Consider the following 6,172-nt stretch of genomic DNA (forward strand, 5'->3'; position numbering starts at 1 on the left):
GTTTCACTGCCAGTACTCTTATCTATTTCACATTTCACTCAGCACTGGTGAGATTTGCAGAGACTCTTTGAAAAAGATTTCTGCCAGTATTTTCTGTTGCTACAGAGCCATTATATAGCTTGAAAAGTACTGCTTAAGACATAGGTTCATCCCTTTGTTTCCATTTTCCTAACACTTAATATTAGATCGTGCATATTATGTTGCTAAAACCTAGTTTTACTCAAGCTCATTTTCAAAATGCCCATTTTTATCTGTGTCTGGATACACGGCCAAGACTGGATATTATCATGGTTTTTTGACTTGAAAACCTTCAAATGAATGCTAGAATATTAACTGAAAATTCTGAACTGAAATAATAGTTACCTGACAATACCATTACCACATGAGGTTCAAGCCAGCGTTGACTACTTTCTACATGTGTTTTATGCCTATGAATTATAGCCAGGTTCTGCACTTCAAAGAGAGTATTTCTAGTTTAGATATATTTTATATTTAATAAGTTGATTCCTGTCTTCAAATTAATTATTTAGTGACTGATATTGGAAATAAAAATTTTTAAAAATCCTACTTGATCTTTGACATAGAATTTAGGGTTTTTTTCCCCTTGCACTATATATCTGTTATTCTTTTTTTTTTGGTAATGACTGATCATTTCTTAAGCTCTAAACACTTGTATATATAATGCAAATCAACTGAGTTTCACTTTATTTAAGGTAATACCTGTCTTTAAGACACTAAAGGGAAAGTATGAAATCAGACTTCAGATTAGCAATCTATTATTGTATTGTTTGAGGTATCAAAATAATTGTCATGCACTCTCTGGAATCTCAATTAATGACTCAAGGCTTCTATGCTCAGGTATGTTTGCTATGGTGGGCTTTGGCTGTGAAGCTTCTCATGCTGGTATTTATGAGTGTGACATGGCTTTATTTCCTGAAATGCCATTAGAAGCTTATTTGATTTATGGGACTTATTTGTGATTATTTAGGATGCTAATTCTCATTCTGAGCTGACAGGTTAGATGGGTACCCTAAAAAGGAGTACTTTTCATTTATTAATTGTTTAATTTGGTAATAATAGAATGCCACTTCATAAATAAATTGATCTCTAAGCTCACAAAGACAAAACTGTCAAGGAAATTAGTGGCAAAAGAACTCTCCCCCTTTCCCCTTCTATTTAATATAGGAATTATATCCGTTTTCAAGCTAACATATCCCAAGGGAAAATTGCTGTGTAACTTCTCTCTCTAGAAGGAAAGCTCTTCAGTCAGTTAAAAAATAAAGGCCAAAGATTTACTCTGTATCTCCTGAAGGTTACTTCAATGCATAGAAAAATAAGAAGGCACAACTACCTTTCTATAAGTTGAGTATTAGCCTTATTTTCACAATTTTATGAGTTCTTTTTAGTTCCTGTTAATTTAGACTTGTTCAAGTGGGGTGATTCAGATGCGAATTCCTCTGTGTAATTTTTTCTGGGCTTTGTTTTTTTTTTAAAAGAAAAACTTTTCAACATAATCGATTATGTGCTGGAAGACACCTTTCACTCAGATAGTTTGGAGTAGGAGAATGCAATTACATGTAGGACTTGAGAGCGTATGGTGAGATCCTTGGCTATTTTAAACATGTCTCTGAACAGATTCAAATGGATGAAAATAATCCTGGATGTAAAAGTGGTAATATAAACTAATCCACCTTTTGTTTTTTTTTATTATTATGAAGTCATTCGTTAAGTACAAAAGAAATTGTAAATACTCCAGACTCATATTTTCATCTGCTGCGATGTCTTTGAGGAATAAAAATTCATTCTAATGCAAATTTATTTTTCTTTCTTTCCATTCTGATTTCACCTAGCCTTTCACCTCTATTACTCTTTTCCATCACACAATCTGAAAACACTATCTATGCTTTTGGAGCCAGTGATTCTCTTCGACCCAAATTTGTACCCAAGGTGCTACAAACAATAAGATGCAATAAATATCAAGTAGTATAATATTCAATTCTGCTCTGTGATTGGAAATGTGGAAGGAAAATGATTAGTGTTTTGTACATCATGAAAGAAATTGTTGTGGCTTAGTTGTGTGCTGCAGAAATTTATACAGACAGCTGAAGCTCTTTTGACATATTAGTGGCATCGTATGCAAGAAAATTCTGACATTTTCCATTATAAGGTGCTTTTTTTAAAAATTGCTTTCAACTTTGCTAGAATTAAACTGTTGAAGTCAAAATTTCCTTGTCTGACTGGAGGTGGTTTTGTTCATTTAAGTTTCAGTTTCACAGAACATAAGTTTTACACATGATATTACACTTGTTACCATGACAATGATGATCATGAGTATAGACTTTGGAGCAGGGACCTGATACGTGAGAGAAGAATGTTTTGAGTTTTAGGGATGGATCACTTACTTGCCCTTGAAAATTTGTTCAGTTTTGGCTAACTTATAATTGTTTGAATAGTCTTAATTTATACATCCTCAGTAGAGTTTTGTTAACAAATTTTTGCACACATTTAATGAATATTCCCTATGCTTTAGGCATGCTTAGTCTGCTCAGAGAGCCAGTGGGCAATTTACACTGTTTGAAACATCTTCAATCTCATTGAGGAAATATCTGTTTTCATTGTTTTCAGGACACTGCATGAGGAACATCCACACCATGCAAAATTTTAGTGTTTTCCATGCTGGCTTGGGATGACCAGCTGTATCTGCATTGCACAGAGCAAGTGCAGTTATTTTTGCCTCTACACAGTGGTGACCCTCACTTGCTTCTGATCCTGGCTTAACTAGCTGATTTAGGTATCTGCACTTTCCTCCCTCACCTGCTGTAATTACATCCACTGCCTACCTGTACTCTCCATAATCTCGCTCTTGCTCCCAAAATGTCATGGAGAAGGTAGAGGGGAGGAAGGGTGTACAAGAGAGTGGAGGCTAAGGCTGATCCGTCCTGACAAACGGAGCTTTAAGCAATTCCCTTTAGCAAATCAGACTTTTTACCGAGGTGTGTAGAGACAGTACAAGGGGCAGTGGTTTTAAAGTGATAGATTTAACTTGGACATAAGGAATTTTTTACAATTACAGTAATGAGACACTGGAACAGGTTGCCCAGAAGAGTTGCGTGTGGCCCATCGTTGGAAGCATTGAAGGTCAGGTTGAAGGAGGCTTCGAGCAAATTGATAGTGAAAGATGTCCCTAGGGGGAATGAACTAGGTGATTTTTAAAGGTCATTTCCAACTCTCACTTTCTCAGCTTCTTCTCCTGCCATTTATTGCATTAGTTCAGGTTGTAAACGGCTGTGTTGCGATTCTAAAAGTTGTGATTCAGATGAGGACCAATAACTTTGGGTCAGACTTCTAGTTTACAAGATAAATTTCAGGAAATTACACTAAAAATACTGCACGGGTGTTGTAGTTGAAAAGTCAAATACTTCAAAACTGTGCCAAAATTAAAGATACTTGTTCTTTTTCCAGCAGAGCTGTGTGAATACATTACAATGGTACTTTTAACTGTGTTTTTGAATGCTAAATACTTTTCTTTGCTCCACTGATGAGGCAAAGCTGTTAATGAATGGTAAGACAAATGCTGGATATTTTGACTGCTGGACAAGATGGATTAAAAGTGTCAGAAAGCAGCAAGTGAGGAAACAAGAGAGGAGGGGAGGGACATTGTTTGCTCTTCATTTCATTAGCAGATGGCAAGGGTTAAAGGGGTGTGAGGGAAGGGAAGCTGGATAAAGCTAATATTGGTTTTGCATGACTTTGTCTAAGACAACTGCAACGACCCATCTGATTATTCCGTGTGGGTCAGAAAGGTACCCTCAAAAAGGAAGCCTTTTACCCCTACTGAAACAAGAGCTTCTCTCCTTCTGTTCCTTCTTTTTTTTGCTACTTTAGTGAAATGATTAATCCATCCTGTGTTTATGCTTTTGGCTGAAGCACCTATTCCTAGAGCAGCTACGCCCTTCCAGCCTAATGATGGGCCATTAACACCCCATGGCTTGCATACCCTGCCTTGAAGGTCCTCACAGCTGGACCTCCTCAGTCCCAACAACTACCTCCATCCTCCCACTCACAATGCATTCAGGAGCCAAGCTCTCTGCATGCCTATTCCCCTGCAAAGTCAGAAAGGAACCACTATTCAACAACCCATGGACCAGGCATGTAGCTTTAAGCAGCAGCCAAAAATCTGAGTGGGAGGAACACCTGCAGCTGAACAGGAATGTGTCAGCAAAAGTGTTCAAACTACAAATTTTTAATCCCTGGGAGGGCAAACATGACCCATAAGTTGCCAGAAGATGAAGAGGGAGGGAGATTTGGAGGGAGGTGTGAGTGAATAGGAAATAGAAAAGGGATCAGTGTAGTTAATATGCCCACCACTCAGAAATTCCTTAGTAAGGTAGCTTGGCCCACTAAGGACTAAAACCCTCAAAATGCCAGTGTAGCAGTTCTTACGCGTCAGGATTGTTGAGAAGACTAGAAAGGCCGCAGTCGAGGCCCTGCTGAGTAAATCCTGCTGACATGCTTTGCTTCCCTGGGCCAATTTGGAAGCATAAGGGGTGTTTCTGAGTACTGAGGATAGGGTGAGACCCCACCTGGAGTACTGTGCACTGTTCAGGTCTTCCCAACAAAAGAAGGACATGGAACTGTTGGAGCAATTCCAGAGGAGGGCCATGAAGTTGATAAGAGGACTGGAGCATTTTCCCTTCTAAGACAGGCTGAGAAAATTGGGGCTGTTCAGACTGGAGAAGAGAAAGTTGCATGGAGACCCCACAGCAATATTCCAGTATCTTAAGTTGGACTATGGGAAGTCATAGAGGGACTCTTTATCAGGAACTGTAGTGATAGGACAAGAAGTAATGGGTACAAACTGAAAGAGGGGAAATTTAAGTTAGATATTTGGAAGAAATTCTTTAGTATGAGGATGGTTAGCCACTGGAATAGGTTGCCCAGGGAGATTGTGGATTCCCCAACCCTGGAAGTATTCAAGGCCAGGTTGGATGGGTCATTGACAACCTGGTTTAGTGAGAGATGTCCCTGCCCATGGCAGCAGGGCTCAGGGCTAGATGATCTTTAAAGTCCATTCCAACCCCTTAACATTCTATGATTTGATCCCATATCAGGATTCAGCTGACCTTTCTTCTCTGGTGTCTCCTGCAGCTGGCCAACACATCGTAGCCAAGGGAGCAGGATTTTGGAGGAGGACCAAAAGTGTTATAGAGGCTACTGTTTACACAATTTCTCCAGCCCTTCCTGCTCTCAAGGAATCACCAATTCTCTCAGACCCAGTAGCTGTTGTACAGTCAGCCATGACAATTCTACCAGGGAATCCTGCTGCTGGAGGAATGTTTGGACCTCTCCCAGTGGAGGCTGACAGGTATTATGTCTTCAGAGACTTAGGGAACATCTTGAAGGTTCATCTGAGAAGCTTCCCCTTGACACTGGGGAAAAAGAATTTGAAAATGTGATGGGAGAACAGAGAGGATAATAAAAAGAGTCTGAGTACAGGAAAAAAAATATCAGGGTCAGGTAAAAATGAAGGGATGCTGCAGCAGCCAAAAGGTTGGATAGATGAAGAAGTCCAGTTGCACAGCCTTGGGAGCTAGTGTACAGTAGCCACACAGAGGCGTGGACAAATTTTGTCATTTTATATTATATGAGAATTGATTCAGGGTTTTAGATATCAACAGTACCAGGGCATTGTGTTATTGTATGTGTGGTTGATACAACCTGGAAGACTTTGCAATAAGGCAGTCACCTCATCAGCAGTTGTTCTGCACTGGAACATTGGCTTCACAATCTGAACTGATACCTGGTAAGCAAGGATAAGGGGTATTGTCATGGGTTAGCTAGCATAGGCCCTGAAGTGATGATCTTGCAAAGGGGTGCTTACAGCTTCCTCTGTGACCTGACAGGACCTATCAGCTGGCCAGTTTGAATATGGACAATTCTTTGAGCCACTTAAAGTTGTGACTGCCTCTGTGATCCACACTTAAGAATAGGAAACTCCGAGGCAGAGCCTCTCTGTCTCGTTCCCGGTGCTGGGACAGGTGGCTGCGGGCCCCATGGGGGGGCCAGCGGGCACGGCCCAGGCCCTGCTCGGGCCGGGCCACGGCCATCCTGGAGCCGATGGGCCCTGTTCCACCCGCGGAACGCCCCCCCACAGCCCTGCTGGGAGCCGCCG

The 6,172-nt window shown here is 40.6% G+C and overlaps 1 long non-coding RNA gene across 2 annotated transcripts in view; it reads left to right on the top strand.

The window, feature by feature from the left end:
- LOC108447583 overlaps positions 1 to 6,091 on the top strand; it is a 22,449-nt gene extending 16,358 nt beyond the window's left edge. For both annotated transcript variants that reach the window (XR_001863242.1, XR_001863243.1), the window contains exon 5: positions 5,149 to 6,091. This is a non-coding gene — a long non-coding RNA (uncharacterized LOC108447583). The remainder of the gene's footprint in view (positions 1 to 5,148) is intronic.
- Positions 6,092 to 6,172: the final 81 nt, after the last annotated feature.

Source organism: Corvus brachyrhynchos, unplaced genomic scaffold (genome assembly GCF_000691975.1).
Source record: "Corvus brachyrhynchos isolate BGI_N302 unplaced genomic scaffold, ASM69197v1 scaffold56, whole genome shotgun sequence".
Classification (NCBI taxonomy): Eukaryota; Metazoa; Chordata; class Aves; order Passeriformes; family Corvidae; genus Corvus; species Corvus brachyrhynchos.